This window comes from Marmota marmota, unplaced genomic scaffold (genome assembly GCF_001458135.2).
Source record: "Marmota marmota marmota unplaced genomic scaffold, marMar, whole genome shotgun sequence".
In the NCBI taxonomy this organism is placed as follows: domain Eukaryota; kingdom Metazoa; phylum Chordata; class Mammalia; order Rodentia; family Sciuridae; genus Marmota; species Marmota marmota.
In genome coordinates, this window is record NW_026000174.1 from 57,789,749 (window position 1) to 57,809,687 (window position 19,939).

General features: G+C 34.2%; 1 pseudogene; it reads right to left on the reverse strand.

The window, feature by feature from the left end:
- Positions 1-10,388: 10,388 nt before the first annotated feature.
- Positions 10,389-11,347, reverse strand: LOC107159011 (annotated as a pseudogene).
- Between the last annotated feature and the right edge of the window lie 8,592 nt (positions 11,348-19,939).

The following is a 19,939-nucleotide window of genomic DNA, read 5'->3' on the forward strand; positions in this document are numbered from 1 at the left end:
ATGATCCCAAGTTCTACTTCAGAAATGGAAATGATCAAAACATTAGTGTTCAGGTAGGAATAGGCCACAATGAAACCCACCATTCAGTGCAATCACTATGCACTAATAAAAAACAATACTTATAAAAAGAAAAATGGGATGGCTTTCCCAACAGTATTTTCTCCCTGGGCCTCACAACGAGGAACTCACTAGAAAAGGAGCATTTGGGATTTCTTCCCACAATTATTGTATTTATTTCCATAAATTTCTTCCTTCAAATCAAAGATGAGACTTCAAGTTTCTAGCTGGCAGATATATATGAGGGAATTTATATGCAACAGGATTTACTGAATATCCTTAAAGTCACTTTCTCCAGAATATCTTTCAGGAAGACTACATTTGTAGCAGTATAGAATTTTTTATTTTCCTGATGACATTTTGGTCCTCCAGGACCTATCATGAAAACAAGCTCATGGGTAATAATCTCACACCTTACCTATGTAAAATAATACCTATTAAATAGAACATAAATTTACAAGCCAATATTTACATATTTGCCTACCAACTACTTTTCTATAAGTCTCAGCAATCTAGGAATAACTCATAGCAATTAAAGAATCAGGAACACCATGAGTGCTTCCTGAATGTTGATTAGACTTTAATTAAACTGAATTTCAAAGCTCACCAGAAATCAACTTAGCAAAATAATGAATTGACTTATTCCCCACCATGAAAATCCAATTAAAGCAATGGATTCTGTTAACACACATACACACACACACAAACAAACAAACAACAAACAAGAAAACTGAATTGACATTTATTGCAAACCTCTTGCAGGTTTGCAGATGGCCACATATCAATCATAGTCACTCACCACTAGAAGAATGTCTTCTGCTAACCATGATATATTTCTAGATGTCAAAAATTTGAAGTGGAATCATGGGGAAAAACTCAGTATGCACATCAAAGCGAACAGAAACTGCATGGATATTTTCCCCATTTATTCACATTTGATAATGGCTAACAATGAATCAATCCAGAAGTCAAAGATTTAAAGCAGAATCATGGGAGAGTAGAAAGAACTCTATACTAAAAATCTGGAAATATTTGTTGATTTTAGTTAAGTCATTTTGGGAAAATTGTGTCCTACCTTTATTCCTTATTGTAAATGTTGTGGTCTTTTAACATGTATGATTTTCTGGATGATTATCATTGACAATTTTTTTATGAAGTGGTAGGTTCACATTTTTTTACGGTAGATCATTTTTATATTAATCTAGTTTACATAGCTTACTCTAAAGATTATTTGATTAGAAGTCATCATTTCAGGAACTATTTTGTTCATATTTGTAATTCTTTACTCTCTGAGTTCATGTTGAATTAAAGATATTCATTCTTACTTGAGGAAAATAAATCCTGTATCAGACTTTTCAGACCTAATCCTGGGCTAGTCTTATGTATAATATGTACAATTTCTTGTTGGCAGGATTATTTTTAATATGCTCCTTTTCAGTGCTACATTTCTGGATGATCATTTGTGAAAGCTGGAGAATATTCTATCTTTTGTGTTTCTAGGCAAGCAAAGCTACACTAAAGGGAGAGTAAAAGTATAGGCATCAAGAAAATAAGAGATAACCCATAGAAAGCAGAGAGATCATCAAAGAGCCTAAGCTAAATGAAGGAAATATACTTTAAAATTTGTAAACCATTTTTTGGGTGATGGCAAATGGAATGAATTCATAATAGAGATGCCCTACATCTCCTGGGTTGTCAATCAGGAGGTTCCCTAAAAGGATCATTAATATCAGCATTTGTTTCTGGAAATTGTTATACTTACAAGTCAAAGAAAAATGGAAAATTCAGATTCTAAACATAGGGATATATCAACAGAAAAGATTAGCTGCCTAAAGAAAAAGTTTCAATTTTGTGGTTTCTTATACTCCATATATACAAAACTAAGTATCTTCATTCAAAGTTATTATTCTATATCTATATTTATAATGGAAAGTAAAGACCAATCACAGGAGCTTCTGAGCATTTAGAGATGACTTATGGTCGGATGTTCTCTCCTATTGTCCTTACAAATCCTTAACAACACTTCTTTATGTATAGCATTGTAACTGCACCACACGTATTTCAGAATTAAAAATATTCTTAAGGACATTATTAATCTGGACTGTTGAAAATCATTGATTTGTCTGAATGTCACAAAATTGTATAATTTATCACTGTAGTGATAAAAATTGTTATAAGCAATAGGTTTTTTAAAGACTGAACAATAATATAAATAATATAGCTAAAATTTCAGGTCCTAATAAAAATCAAATCAGATCAATAGATATCTTTTAAAAAATAATTTTTAAAGAAATATCACATTTTTTCTCTAGTCAACTTTTTCATAGAATTTTAAATTGCTGGATGTAAAACCTGCATGAAATTGGATGGACTTTTAAACCAATAGAAAAGATTAATAATGAAGGGTAGGGCTTCCTGTTCCATATGGAGTGTTTGATAGTTATAATTTGCTTTGCTTTGTTATTTTGCATGGCTGGCCAGGGATGTCTGCATTAGTATAGCTTTTGAAATATCAGATTCTAAATTCTGGTTTGGAATTTGAGCCTCAGAATTTTTTTTTCAAATATTTTTTTAAATTTATATATGACAGCAAAATGCATTACAATTCTTATTACATATATAGAGCACAATTTGTCATATCTCTGGTTGTATACATACTATATACACACCAATTCATGTCTTCATACTTGTACTTTGGATAATAATGATCATCACATTCCACCATCATTTCTAACCCCATGCCCCCTCCCTTCCCCTCCAACCCCTCTGACCTATCTATAGTTTGTCTCTTACTCCCATGCTCCCTCTACCTATCCCACTATGAATCAGCCTCCTTATATAAAAAAAATAATAATAATAATTCAGATTTCGTTTTGGGGGATTGGCTAACTTCACTTAGAATTAACTTCTCTACCTCCATCCATTTACCTGCAAATTTCATAATTTTATTCTCTTTTATTGCTGAGTGATAGTCCATTGTGTATATATGCCACATTTTTTATCTACTCATCTAGTGAAGGGAATCTAGGTTGGTTCCACAGTTTAGCTATTGTGAATTGTGCTGCTATAAACATTGATGTGGCTGTGTCATTCTAGTATGCTGTTTTAAAGTCCTTTGGGTATAGACCAAGGAGAGGAATAGCTGGGTCAAATGGTGATTCTATTCCCAATTTTCCAAGAAATCTTCATACTGCTTTCCATATTGGCTGCAACAATTTGCAGTCCCACCAGCAGTGTATGAATGTTTCCCATATCTTTACCAACACTTATTGTTGTTTGTCTTGATAATAGCTGCCATTCTGACTGGAGTAAGATGAAATCTTAGAGTGGTTTTGATTTGTATTTCTCTAATTGCTAGAGATGTTGAACTTTTTTTTTCATGAATTTGTTGATTGACTGATTGTACATCATCTTTTGAGAAGTGTCTGTTCAGGTCCTTGGCCAATTTATTGATTGGGTTATTTGTTTTTTGGAGGTTTAGCTTTTTGAGTTCTTTATATACCCTTGTAATTAGTGCTCTATCTGATGTGTGAGGGGTAAAGATTTGCTTCCAAGATGTAGGCTTTCAATTCACCTGACAGATTGTTTCTTTTGTTGTGAAGAAACTTTTTAGTTTGAGTCACATTTATTCATCCTGTATTTTACTTCTTGCGCCACAGGAGTCTAGTTAAGGAAGTTGGGGCCTAATTCCACATGGTGAAGATTAGGGCCTACTTTTTCTTCTATTAGACATGGGGTCTCTGGTTGCATTCTTAAATTCTTGATCCATTTTGAGTTGAGTTTTATGCATGGTGAGAGGGGTTTAATTTTATTTTATTGCATATGATTTTCCAGTTTTCCCAGCACTGTTTGTTGAAGAGGCTATCTTTTCTCCAATGCATGTTCTTGGCATCTTTGTCTAATATAAGGTAATTCTAATTTTGTGGGTTAGTCTCTGTGTCCTCTATTCTGTACCATTGTTCTACCAGTCTATTTTGGTGGGATCCTGAACCAAAGGCTAGGGTCTGGCAAGTGTCTGCCATGCCAGAAAATGGGTGGACCAGGCTTGCTGTGAACCTGGGCCCTGCAGAGTCCAGTGTGGGTGTATCTGGGCCACTGGGCTTGACCTTCCACAGTAGTCTGTTAGTAGGAAGGGTTAGAATTTGTTTTCTCATGGACGACTTTGGATAAATTATTCAATATTGTCTGTGGAATGAAAATTGTAAGAGCATCTAACATGTAGCAAAATTTTAAGGATCAAATAGGATAATGCAGGTAAGAACTCAGAAAACTGGTAAACAGTGAACACAGTAAGTTCGAGTATTATTTTCTATTATTTCTTTCCCCCATAGAACTTTAATTAAAGCCACATCTTTATAGAGTTGTATGAATTTTCCCCAAATCCCATCCCTCAGTACCCAGTGGAGCATTCCTGGAGGATGGATTGATTGATTACATCACTATTGTATATGGGTATGGAGAGTGTCTTTCATTTACCACTCACATCACTGTAGGAAAATCCATTGTTTTTCTTTCTCCACATGCATAACTGTCTTGGAAATTCATCATAGAAATTAAATTGAAACTCAGGAATCTTTTTAATCAGAGGGTTAATGGTGTGCATCATGTCACATGCCCAGGTGCATTCATTGTATTTTTAGGACTCTAGATATGAGAAAATGTCCATACAATTGACCCATAGAAAGAAAGGCATTTTTTTAAGATTCTGTAGATCTTGTACCTAACAACATTAATGACTTCTGTTCCACCACAACATCCTTTGAAAGAGTAAATGTGGCTATATAAATTAAACTTTTCTGAACATGAGGTTCCACATTTTATAATGAAAGGTTATTAATTTATACCTTAAAAGGTGTTTTGATATTCAATTCATATGTAAATATTGAGTTTACACATCTAGATAAGTTAGAAGCATATACCTAAAAAGAATAGCAAATGAAAAACAGAAAAAAAAACATTCATACACTAATGTTTATATCAACATTTTTTATAATAGCCTAAAGGTGGAAACAACCCAAATGTCTATCAATTAATAAATGGATAAACAAATATCCTAAAATTGAATAATATTTTATTACATAAAACAAGTAATTATTGTATTGTTTAAATTATATAAATTGTATATGATATGCTTTTAATATAAAATATATTATAAATATGATAAATATATGTCATGCTATAATGTTATATTGTACCATATGTTTTCTTTATTTTGTTATGTATTTAAAATATCTCTAATATAAAACTTGGAGAAAATTATTGCCATTGTACTTATTCTAGTAACATATTAAGAAATGAAGAAAATCCATCTACTCTCTTCTTGGTTTTGGCATAAAACTTTTTAGATAAATTATAAAACCTACTTCTTAAGAAAGTTATGCAATTCATTCAAAGTAAGCCTGTGTTGCCCTATCAATAATAGAAATGATGAGTTTTGTAAATATGCTACCTTGGTTTTCTATTTCTTCTTTGGTCACTTGCTCCAAATCCAAGTTTCTCCAGTTTTACCTTTGGTCCTAAAAGATGATGGCTGAGTTTGATGAAGGTAAGTCAGGACTACCACCATGCCAATCCAGAGGTGACTGCTATAAATGCTTTGTCACACAGAAATATAACTCCTATAGCCTACACACATTCTCAAAAGCATTTTACAGTGTAAATTATGGATTTATCCAGAGTTGGCTTCAACAATATTCAGTCAATATCCTTAATGGATCATCAAATTTGCGAGTTGCTATTGAGAATATAAAAAATAAAGGAAACTTTACAAAAATGTGTAAAGTACGTTCCCCAAAGCAATTGTTTCTTATAGAGATTCAGGTGCATGTGATTTATTGGTGTGTGCTCTAGGGGAATAACACCTGTAAGAAAATTGTAGTATTCAGAGGGAGAGAGTCATATGAATGTGGACACATTGAAGGCCAATATTATAGAAAATTCTGCAGTAGATATGGCCTCAGAGATATCTACCGCAGGTTAACTAGGCTAAACTTCTGTACCATTAATTCAACCAGTAACTAGATTCAGGCAAAGATAATCCATGATGTAGCATGCATTTCAAATATGCATAACTTTAACCTCATAAGAAATAAACTATCAAATCTGAAACACATTCCACAAAGAAAATGGGAGACACTTGTCAAATTGTTAGGCAACACTAAAATCACACTAATGAAGGGCAATTCAAAGGTAAAATAAATTGTGACATAGTGACTAAATTCAAAGCATCATCCCAGATTTAACTCTGAATATTCCCCTTACTGTTCCCTTTGAGAACCACCCTTGAATGACTGTAATGAGCAGTATTCTGCCTGAAGTCAGCACTATGTGAATATAAGCCTCATTTTCACCTTTAAAAGAAAATGTGTTAACTCTCAGCTTATTCCTCACAAACACACAGGTGGGAATGAGAAATGTGAAGAAGCACAGGGACCAAATGAGATGGGAATTTGAGCTTAGCAGTTATGAATCTCTGTTTTCTTATACTAGCCATTATACTGATATATTAAAGAGATGTGTGACAAAAATACTGGAAAGAAGAATCAATATTTAAGATGGTATCATTTTGCAGGGGTATGGGGGATTGAACAAGGAATTGAACTCAGGAGTACTCCACCACTGGGTCCAGCCCTATTTTGTATTTTATTTAGAGACAGGGTCTCACTGAGTGCTCAGTGTCTCACTTTTGTGAGGCTGGTTTTGAATTTGTGATCCTCCTCTCTCAATATCAAGAGCTGCTAGGATTACTGGCGTACGCCACCACACCTGGCTAAAATGGTATCGTTTTTTTAACCTAGTAAACCCAAAAAAGTAAACTGAAAATCTGTCATATAAAGCAAGGGAGGAGAGTATAGTGAATGAACTAAAAGTTAAACTTTCTTGAATACCATTCACAATGATGCAGAAAATAAAATGTAGAAAGAAATCCTAAATTAAAGCAACGCAAATTACAAATTATAAACTCAAACAAAAAAGGGAAAGATTTAAATTATAGAAACAAACAAACAAACTGAATTACTGAAGAATCTCGAAGACAGATAATAGACAGTTCATGTTTCCAAATAGAGTTGTAATCAATATGTCAATTCTTTTCCAAGTTAATGATACATTAAATACATTGCAGGTAAAAAAATCCTAGTGGATTTATGCAACTTTATGAAATTCTAATAATAATGTTTGAATATGTTGTTCTAATAAGAGTTTTGAGTGGTGAAACTTTTATTTACATGAACTAATATAAAAGGATATTGGCATAGGAATAATCAATCTCAAGAAGGTAGTATAGAAATGCATAAATATTAAGCATTAAATATAATGAACATAGGAGGAGTTTTAAAAGGAATGTGTTACAAATGGTTTTAGGATAAAAGAATATTAATAATGAGAGTAGTAATGGTAAGAAAAGAAACAAACTTATTTTAAGATGTGAATAGTATCTGAATAATCATTTATCAAGACCAGCAGATTTATGGGAAAAGAGTCAAAATCACTAATCACCACAGAAATGAAAATTAAAACCACAAGGAGATACCACCTCACAGCTATATGTACCTACAGTGCATGAAATCAGTATCTCTGAGAGACATCTGCACATCTGAGGTGACCAGTGTGGCCAAACTAGCAGGTTCCAGTGAGGGGTGATGGGAGATTGTAAGAAATAAAGAATCAAAACAAGCAGATCTTGAAGATACAGCTGGGGTCAGATGGAGCGATGCTCTCTGATGGAGAAGCAGGTCTAAAGAATTACACCAGCAATCTTTATTATATATGTCTCTAAATCAGATTAAAGACTATGCAAGCATTATTCTTTGTATTTATGAAAGTTACAGAGTTATCAACAGTATGCAGCTATTTCCTCAGTTACATTTTACATTGCAATGTGCAACATTAGGATCATTGTGCAGCTCTCAAGAAAATCCATAGTTTACAGTTATTAAATCATGGGCAGATACAGGAGCAGAAGAACTGGTGAAACATTGTGGTTAACTCAGCAAGGAAGTTCCTTCATTCCCAGGAGCTGCAGGGCCTGAGAATAGGTCTAGGCTGATAAGACTCTCCAGCATGGAGGATATCTCCATAGCCACTTGGCATCCTATGCTTTTGCACAGAAACTTTCCCAGCCATGAAGTCATCAGAGACCCCAGTCTTAGGCACTGGTCTCCCAGACACTGTCACCACTCTCCACCCCCCATCTATTTTTCACTGCAGTATTATTGAAAATAGAAAACACATGCAATCAAGCTAAGTGTATATCAGTGGATGAATGTGTGGGTAAAGAAATAGTAAATGCACAAGGGAATAGTAGTCAGACATAAAACAGGATATTCTTTCATATATGGTCACATAGGTGAACCTGCAGAAGATTATATTAAGTTAAACAAGTCAGGTGCACAAATACAAACACTGTGAATTTGTGTTTATATGTGGAATCTAAAAAGCTGAATTCAGAAATAGCAGAATGGTGGTTACCAGTGCCTAGACTAAAGGAGATGGGGAGATGCTGGGATAGATATTTTCAGAGAGATAAGTTCAAGACCCCTATTATACAACATGACAACCATGGTTAATAAAAACATGTTATTGAAAGTGGCTGAGAAAGTAGACTGTAAGTGTTCTCACAGCAGAAATGCTAATTATATGAGGAATTCCTGATTGAACCACTCACTCCACAAGTGTACATAGTTCAAAACAATGTACTTTATATTATAAATTATACAAATTTTATTTGTTAACTTGAAAATGAATAAAATATATATTTTTTAAAAAAGAAGGGGCTGGGATTGTGGCTCAGCGGTAGAGTGCTAGCTTAGCATGGGAGGGACCCAGGTTTGATCCTCAGCACCACATAAAAATAAAGGCATTGTGTTGTGTCCATCTATACCTAAACAATAAATATTTTAAAAAGAAGGTTTAAAAAGTTCCCACTCATCAAATTGAATGATACTACTGTAAAAAATACTGATACTACTGTCAAAAATATAAAACAAAAATGGAGACTTCACAATACATATAATCAATACACACTTGGTACACAGGATTTCTAACGGGCTTCAACAATTTAAAAATAATGGAAAAACAATGTGCAAATTTATCAAAAAACATGAATACATATTTCATAGAACAACAGAAAAAATAGATGTTCTACAAATGTAAATATGTTCAGCTTCAGTAACAATATGGATTACAAACTAAAATCACTATGAGCTCACAGTCTTGAACCCAAACAATTCACATCATCAGGTGCAATTGGTGAGGATGGAGAACAGTGCAATGTCATACACTGAGGAAGGAGTGCAACTTAAAATGCAGCATTAGGAAAAACACACACACATACACACATTTACCTGTGAAACTCAATGCATAAACATCCTTTTGAAAAGTGGAAGAATTTCTTTCAATTAGAAAACTCTTATGGAGCATACATGATCACGTAAATTGCAATGAAAGCAATCCTATCTTCTTTGTGATGTTCCAAGAGGAAAACTGGGTTTTTATACAAAATTGTAAACAAAATTTCATTTATACCATAACAAATAAATTTAAGCCTATAAATATTTAAGTTGAATACAAGTTTTAAGGAACAGAGGCTTATGCAAAGCATCATTTCTTTAATAAAATCTTCAGCATCATGAAGACAAAATAAGAAGCTTTACTTATTCTTTGAAGAGAGGTAAAACTGAACATGATCACTAGTACAGAGAATGAGAAAAATGATTACAACCTGGATTGGAAGTTTTTTCTAAAACAAAGTACCTGCTTTGTAATCAAGAACTCAAATATGTTTTCATCACTGACATCCCCACTGACAAAATCATTCACTGCTAATGTCTTGAATAAATAAAATTGCCATCCAAATATCATAAACTAAAAATTAATAGACATCGATCCCCAAAAATTAATCTTAAAACAAAATATGTATGCAGCTACAAAAATATGACATACATATAGAATAACCAATATTAAAATTTAAAAATTACTCTTTTGACTTCAGAAGTTTATGTATTAGCTGAATTGCTTTCTCATTAATTTGGATGATAAAAATTTTTTTCTTATTAAGAAAACACTTTATTTAAAGTTTTCTTTCAATATAAATTGAAAAAAAATGAGTTTTAAGGTTAGCTTCATTTTATTTTTACTTATAATGGAACAAACACCCATACTTTTAATTCATCATCCCTAATTTTTTTCAAAGTTGATCCTACATCCAAAGATAATTTATTCTACTCTTTGATGATTATACATTAAAAGAAGCATCTCTAGAGAATACATTGAGTTGACCACATCAACTTTTGTTAGAATTTACCATGTATTTCTTGTTTCAGAATGGTTATCTAAAGGATGCAGTGTGGGGGATCCATTCTTATTTTACCTGTGGTTAACCTCTTACACCAGAGTTTTTTAATAGCATTTTTCATCTCTGCATTTCTCAAGGTGTATATGTATATTAGAGGATTCAACATGGGAGTGATAACTGTAAACACCACACTTATGGGTTTATCAATAGGAAAGGTGGAAAAAGGTCTAACATAAATGAAAATACAGGGAGCAAAAAAGAGGACGACCACTGTGATGTGGGAGATGCAGGTGGATAGGGCTTTGCACCTCCCTTCCAGGCTGTAGGTTTTAAGGGAGTTTAGGACGAACCCATAGGAGATTAGGAGAAGGATAAAAATGACCATACAGATTGCTCCACCATTGGCAACCACAGTGAGACCTATAAAGTAGGTGTCAGTGCATGCAAGTTCCAATAATGGGTACATGTCACACATGAAGTGGTCAATGACATTTGGACCACAGAAGGGGAGATTGTACACAAAGGCAACCTGAACCACAGAGTGTACAAAACCTCCCACCCAGGCCACCACCAACAGGAGGATGCAAACCTGCCAGTTCATGATGCTCAAGTAGTGCAGTGGCTTACAGATGGCCACATAAGGATCATAGGCCATCACCACCAGAAGGAAGACCTCAGCACCCCCAAATAGATGATCTGTGAAGAGCTGGCCCATGCATGCTGGGAAGGAAATCATCTTTTAATCACAGAGTAAGTCTATAATCATCTTGGGCGAGATAGCACTGGAATAAAGTGCATCCATGAGTGACAGGCAAGGAAGATGTACATCCAGGAATGCAAGGAAGGGCTGGCAATGACAGTCACCACAATGAGCAGGTTGCCCACCATTGTCACAATGTAGATAAGTAAAAACATGGAAAATAATGCCTTTTGTCCATCAGGATCCTGGGTGAGGCCCAGGAGGACAAATAGAGTGACATTGTTATTCTGTCCCATTTACTTTACCATGAGGCTTCTCTCAGAGATGAGATCTCAGGAGAAGAGAACCTGCCTGAAACTGTGAACAGGACCATGAATGCCCTGTCATAGAGCACATCTTCATCTTTCTGTCTTCTGCAGTGGCAAACACACTGTCAACATTTAGTAAGCTTCGGTTGATATCTTCTTCCAAGGAGCTCAATATACCTTCCCTTGACAATTGAATTTCCCTTTGGATGATTTTGCTGGACTCACAAGTTAGAGGTTCCATCTTAAGATCTCAGTGGGTCTCTATGGAGAAAAGCAGACAAAGGCACCACTGTTATTCATACATTTAATATCTTTTTCAATCACCTTTCTTCTTGGCATAGAAATCAGCAAAAATGAACAGGAAAAGACTTTCTGCTTTCAAGTTTCTGATTTTGTAGTGGTGGCATAAACCCTAAATATACAAAGGGATGTAGAGTCAGTTCTTTAAGTTGATCATATTTATCGGGAATACCTTTACAATATAATCTGTGTAGCTCCAAAAATATTGTCTTTTCTGGAGAATCTAGCTCAAAACTCTGATAGTGATCTTTTAGACACCCACTATGCATGTCTCAATGACACTCAATCTTCATGTAATTCTCATTAAATTTAAAAGCTGGACTTGAACTGTATCAAATAACTACAAAAATCAGAGCACATTTCCCCCTGTACCAATGACGTCATTGGGCTTTGAATGTCAACGTTTTCAGGAGCTGTAATTCCATCCCTTTTATCCTGGCCTCTGCTAAATTCTTAATACATTTACATACACTAACCTGATTTTCAAAAAAATATTTTTAATTTTACTGAACTAACCTTTTAGTGTCATCATCACTAACTACTGCATCACCTGAAAATATATTGTTTCCAGTACTCTTGAGAGTGAGCTGGATGTTAAGGAAGGAAGAAAAGGGAAACTGAAAAGTAGGATAACAGTGGGGCAATGGTTCATATCTAGTGTTTTTTAGTACAGAGGTGCTCACAAATATAACTTCATTGTATTGATTCCAAAAGGCAGCACACTCGAGGGAAAAATCCATCCTTAGTATGAGAAAGCGAGAGTTTTTGTCATTTTATTAATGCAATTACAAATATGTCTCCATTTCTCATTGAAAAATGAAAAGACTGAACTACATGAAATCAGAATTTTTTCCCATCCAACTACAACGCTATAAATGTTTTGACTCTATCTTTTCTATTATTTTTACATATTTTCCATTTTAAGATTTACATAATGAAAAAAATCCCCAAGGATATCACTGTTCAAAAGTGCTATCCAGTGGTAAATAGGATCTGATAACTACTGTGACTAAACAATGACTAGATTTCTCATTCAATGGTTATCAACATAGGATCCAAGACACTCATGGAGAGAAAATAGAGTACCATGATGAATAATGTAGATTTTGGAGCAATCTCAGTTGCATCCACTTGCTATCCATGTGAGCATGGGCAACTATCCCTATTAGCATAGGGATACCCATAAATCTACCTTTTGGGGTGTTTTTATTACATGAAACTACTTAAAGTCAGTGTTGTTGGGCACCATTATAACATTCCTCAAAATTTCACTGTGAGCATTGCATCAAAACAAATTAGAATCTGTATCAATTGAATAAAAATTATTGACAGAGTCCAGGATTTAAAGAACAGTATTCCTACAATTTATGAACACATATAGGGACAAAAGGTAAAACTGCATGTCCAAGAAATTACCTCTTTCATTGTTTGTAAGTACTAGAAATATTTACCTGTGCAGAAACATATTTAGACAGAAAGCAAGTTAGAGGATGCTGCACATATAGATTTGGTAGTGGGGAGAACTTGTGCAAATGAGCTTTCTAGAATCCAGCTGTGATGAGCCTTCTACACATTTTATTCACATTCCTGCTTCTTTCTGATTCAGGAGTTCTGTGGATACCGAAGCTACAGACTGATAAAGGCATATCTGTTGAAGAACACAGAAAATAAAACAGTATATATTTAATTTTCTTTTTTCACATCTTATTTATTGAATGTTTAGTGTATTTACTCTTGTTCATTGTCAATATAAGATTTCACCAGGATAAAATATAGACAGTAAAAGCAGAGTGCCCAAATTATACAATATACATTATGTAAATGATAAAACTATGCCTTATAAATCAAGGTATAGTTTAAGTTGCAAAAGATTGTATACTATAAATACTGAAAAACTAACAATACTATATTTTCCACTTAAACCTTGAAGTTAACACTCTACCATAAAAATAATTTGATGCAATTTTAAAGAAACGGCTCTTTAAAATGCTACTCCTATAATTTAAAATCACTGTGTATAATTCTTTACTATAGCAATTTTAAAAACCCAGGTGACAGGAGATGAGGTACTTCTATGAGCATGGATTTCTTCACTTACATGTACTGCCATGTTTGCTAGAATAATTTCAATAAACACATAAAACATAAAAAGCCCCTATGATCTTCCAGGAAATAAAAGACATTTGTTCCCTTACATTCTAATATGCTTGGTATGATGTACAATTTTAAATTCATTAATCCAAATGTTCTAAAAATAATTATCCTTTTTTACTTACATATCATGTAAAATGTAATATCCCATAAATTAAAGTAATAAATACATTGAATTATATTTTGTACTTGTAACACATGTCAATTGTTGTTTGGCAAATGAAAAGTAAATATTAATCAGTCTGTAACACTAAACCAAATATACTTGGTATATTTTAATTAAATTCTGTTTGCCAACATGTTTTTCCCAATTCAGTTACCTCCTTTGAGAATACATGAACTATAGGACATTCATTATATTTCAGTAGATAACAGGACTTCTCAATAAGTATTCATTTTCAGTAGTTCCATGAACTTACATCTTGGGTCTTGTCCTTGCTCTTAAAATGAATGCTTTGTTCACTGAGGGTGCCTGCAGTGCCTCATGTACCCATGGTTCTTTCTAGAACACATGATAATATATGGTAATCAAGGGATCCATGAATAGTACCAAGTGGCTACAGCAAATGTGTTTCCAGAGATCTCCATTATCTCAGTCTCTCAGAGAAATGTGAATATATCCAAGTGAATACCTTAAATACAAAAACATTTTAAAATGTCAGTATTTACTGCACAAATGTAGTTCAATATTCTCACCTCCTGGGAAAATGGCTTCATAGAAAATAATACGCTATGTTTTCAAAACTACCTAAAAACATGAACAAATTACATTTGCAGCAAAAAGAATGGAATTGAAGAGCATCATATTGAGCAATATAACCCAGACTCAAGGGTCAAGGGTCATATGCTGTCTCTCATATATAGAAGCTAGAAAAAAATATTTTTAAGAAAAGGGACCTCATGAAAATAAAAGGGAGACTAGTACAATTGAGGAAAGTGGGGGAAGGAAGAAGGGAGGAAAAGGACAGTACTGGGAAATGAAACTGCTCAAATTATGTTATATGCATTAATAAATATGTTACAATCTCACTATTATGTATAATCATAACGTATCCATAAAATTGATCTAATTAGTGAAAATTAACTTGGCTGAATCCATCATTTGATGGTAAAATTAAACAAAAAGTCAAACAATACTAAAATTAATTTTATATATTTTTATCTATTTTAGAGAATTATTGTGAAGAAAACCAAAGGACTTGAGTCAGAGTGTTTAAGATAATTCATGTCTACTTATCCAGCACTTTACCTACAGAACAAAGACTGAGATGTAACCTCATTAAAAAGCCCATGATGGAGTTTTCTCATAGGTAGAGGCTGAACTCCTCAGTCTCTTGGTGAAGATCAAAAGCATCTTTAATTAGGGTTCTACCTTCCTAATTAAAACATGTCCCCATATCAGTACAATCTCATCCCAGAAAACAGTGACCTTCTGGAAACTTCTTTAAGCAACCATGACTTAAAGAAGAAAATTAGATACAAAGGGCTAGATGATAATGGAAGACATGTTCCAGCTTGAGGAGAATTTGAGTTTTCAGAAATCTCTTGGATCATTCTAAGAGGAAAATAATTCTTCCACTTAAATGTGCAGAAAGCAGCTATGATCTTTTTATATCATCTCTATTTCTAATAGATTAGCTTTTTAGCATATTTGTTATGAATTCAAATGAAAATCTCTCCTGAACAGGTTGCTTCCCTTGAACAAGCCCTAGAGGACGAGGACTCAGATCTTGCCACAAAAGAGTAGCTGACTGTCAAGGGCTCTGAAAAAACATCTAATTTGAAGAGAAAAAAATTCCAAATTCCAGGGTAATGCTGGTCTCATAGAATGAGTCTGAAGAATTATCTTCCTTTTACATTTTTGGAATAGAGAACAGTTGACATTCGTTCTTCCTTAAAAGATTGGTAAAGCCAGGTGCAATGACACATATCTGTAATCCCAGTTACTCAGGAGGCTGAGGCAGGAGGATTGAAAATTCAAGGTCAGCTTCAGCAACTTAGTGAGGTCCTAAGTAACTTGGTGCAGCCCTGTCTCAAAATTTAAAAAAAAATAAAATAAAAATTGCTGGGGATATAGCTCAGTGGTGAAGCAACCCTGGGTTCAATCCTCAGTAACCCACCTTCCCCCTCAAAAAAAAGTTTGATAGAATTATACAATTGAGCTATCCAATTTAATTTTCTTTCTTGTGTGACTTTTATTACTGATTGAATTTTGGTACTCCATTTTTTTTTAGTTAGATCTGTTTCTTCACATCTCAATCTTGGTATTAAACATGCACAGGAATTTATCTATATCTTCTCTTGTTTGTGATTTGTTGGAGTGTACTTTTTTATAAGAATCGCTACTGATATTTCATATTCCCACAGTGTCAGTTGTAATACTTACTTTTTCATCTCTGATAGTTTATTTGAATCTTCTTTGTTTTTACTCTGGCTAGCTAAAATTGTGTTAATTTTTTTTAACTTAAAAATTTTATTTTGTCAGACTTTCAAAAATACTTATTATAATTTTTCATGCTGTAATTTTTATTATTTGACATAATTCAATTTTTCATTGATATAACTTTTCTTGTTCTGTTTTTGTCTTCATGGCTGGGGATCCAACCCAGGGCCTTGAACATGCCAGGCAAGTGTTCTCACACTGAGCTGCTGTAACTTTCCTCTTAGAGCTGCTTATTTTCCATGTTGTATGTTTGCATATGTTCTCTGTCAATCTGGGGGTTTCAAGAAGTTTTTCCGGTCCTTTTTATATTTCATTAATCTGTTTGTTATGTCTGGGTATGGCTGATTAATTTCCATGTGTTTGCACAACTTCCATGGTTCTGTTTGTTGTTGGCTTCTTACTTTGTTGTAGTCAGAGAATATATGTGGCATAATTTTGATATTTTAAAAATCTGTGGATATTTAATTTGTGGTCTGACACATTATCTATCCTGGAAAATGTTCTGTGTGCTGATGAAAATAACACATATTCTGCAGCTCTTGCATGAAATGCTCTGCAAATATCTGTTAGCTCAACTTTGTCTATAGTGTAGTTTAAGTCTGAGGTTTCTTGGTTGATTTTATGTCTATATCATCTATCCATTAATGAAAAGTGGGCAATGTAAGTCCTCATGTATTATTTGATTAGAGTATGTTTCTCCCTTCAGATCTAATATTTCTTTTGCATATTTAGGTAGTCAGGTATTTACAGTTGTAAACAAAAGCAGGGAATATCCAAGAGATCAAATGTTTGTATCCATCTCTCAGTGTTTCCGGTTAATTGTTTTCTATTATCAAATGTGTTCAAAATAATTGTTTCTTTGTCTCTGGCTTATTAGCTTGTCATAGATATGAGTGTAAATATCTCTGTGTTTTCCCATCATGGTCCAAATTAACATTCCAAAATAAGTATGATTGAATGTTGGAAATTTTAATTATACTCATAAATAGGTCAAAAAGAAAAATCATAAGTTAATTTTAATAGGCTCTTAAGTATAATTGGTTACTGCTATATCACTTTCTGAAGAACACTTATACATATATACTTATATATATTTATAAAGTGAAGGAATGAATTTTAAACTCAAATTCAATACCATGTTCAATAGCAAAACACTAAAATCAATGATTTTTTCTCCAAGTCATTTTAAAAGGAAATATTTCTCCTCTTTATGTGAGTCTTCATGCCAAAACAAAAATATCTGGGGACACAAATGGAATTCTAGTCATTAAGGATGCTCTTAATGCTCTGAGAACAGGCAGTGAGAAGAGTGGCACCCTGTACCACATGAGCTGCGGGAAGAGGACATCATCACATGGGTCTTCCATCCTCCAGCCTCTCCCAATGCCTCCAGCACCTCCTTCTGCAGCCTTCAGCACGCACCACACACTCCCTACACAGAAGTTTTGCCTTCTTCTTTTTGTGTAGGAGGAGACCCTTTGTTGATTTTGCAGGCAATCACCAGTGGAAACTACATACAGTGTTAAAACCTGGGCTGTTCAAATATGGGTAGACCCATCCCTTAAAAATTATTTGTTCATATTTTTGGGATGAACAGAGTTACATAAATTTACTTCTCTCTCTCTCTCTCTCTCTCTCTCTCTCTCTCTCTCTCGCTCTCTCTCATAGTGTAATATCAAAAAGCAAGAAGAGATTCTTGTTAACGACTAGAGAATCAACTAAACCAGCTATTGTCTGTACACACCTGGACATAATTTCTTGAAAAACAAATTATTATTTTTTCTTTCTACCAGGGATTGAACCCAGGAGTGCTTAACTACTAAGCCACACATCCCCAGTCCTTTTTAAAGTTATTATTATTTTTTTTTAATATGAGACTGGGTTTTTCTACCTTGCTGAGGATCTCAGTTGCTGAGGCTGGCTTTAAATTTATAATCCTCCTGCCTCCGCCTCCTGAACAACTGAGATTACAGGTGTGCACCACTGTGCTCAGCTATTTCCTGAAAAACAAATTATCTGCAAGTTGTTTTAAGGAAGTGCCTTTAGAGCCTGCTCAAAGTTAGCTCAAAATTGGTTTTTCAAGAGTAGGCATTCACAAATGAAGATGCTATTATATCCCAGTAAATAAACGTGGCATTGCAAGTAACTCCACAGACCACAGTGTTGACCACAGGTGTGGTATCTAAGAGAAATTCAGGATTACATGCAAAACCTCCTCCCAAAGGTTTCTTCAACCTGAAGAAACAGCACGGAAACCTAAACAAGAGCACAAAGGACATTTCATCAAACACTGCCAAGTACTCTGCAAGTCTTTGAAGAGCAGGAAGGGGAGTTTTAGGGTTCTTTTGTGCAGGCCTGTATAGTCATCTAGCCTCTTCATAGGTATCATGATATGATACTTTTTGAGGTGAGGTTTTCGTCATGAGCCATGTGGAGGATTATGAACTTATCACACCCCAAAAAAGGTTTATAATATGGCCACGTGGTCTTCTGTTGCCACAGTGGTCGTCCTCTTTTTTGCCTAAGTTCATTCTTGAAATGCTGGTTTCAAGGTGACCTTGAGTAGGCCTGGGAGGCATGTCCTGAAAAACAACTTAAGTATACTTGGATCCAGAAAAAAATACAGGTTCAGTGATGTTTCACATGAAAAAAATCCATGCTTTACATTTGACAGGAAAACTCCTCTTTCCTTGTTGAGCCCTCACCAGCATCACCTGTGTTCACATTTCTACCCACCAACTCTTCCAGGCCATCTGGGCTCTTTCTATGATGATTCTCAAACATCTCCCAACATGTATCCATTAATCACACAAAGCTGTTTTTTTTTTTTTATAGTGACATTTATTGTGGGAGCACCCACTTCCTGGCACCAAAAACTACCTTTATCTGCCAGAGCTACTGTTTTATTGACGATGAATGTGTTGTCTCAGAGCCCTGCTGCTACACATTCAAAATAAAGGTATGGGCAGAGGTGGATCGCTGAGAAGACCATGAGGGAAAGTCCGGCTCTGTCCTTGGTTTGAAGATGTCCAGCTTGTGTTCATGTGTCATTCTCCGTGCATTCAAATTTTATCTTCCAATAGAATACCAGTTACATGGGATTGAAACACAACCTAATACAATTTTATAACTGATGACCTTTATAAACTCCCTATTTCCAAACAAAGCTGTGATACTTTTAAGTTGGTAAGACCTCAGCATATAAATTATATGGTAGGACAAAATAAAACCATAATAATTTCATATGAGAAACTGAAAAAACAGTAATTACCACATTCTCAGCTTGCTTAATCCCCGAAATCTGGAGTCTTTGGTTGAATACTCCATGTTATGTTAACCTATAAATACCTAAAACCCTTTGTGTATCTTCAACATTATCACATCTCCTAGTTTTCAAGCTGGTATCTGCAACTATTTCATTGACATCTCCACTTAGATATCCTTTTAGTATTTATAAAAGTAAATATTTTATTTTTCACAATAATTCTAGATTTTGTCTAGATTAAATTCTAGATTTTACTAATTAAAGGGTACTTCTTTCTGTCTTATCCTTCAGGTCAAATTTTGACAGTGTTCAAACTTCCTTTATTCTTTTTACATTGCTTATTTATACATTCATTAAGTCCTCTTGGCTTTGTATTTATAACATCTTCTAAATGTGATCATTCTCATTCCATCCCCTTACA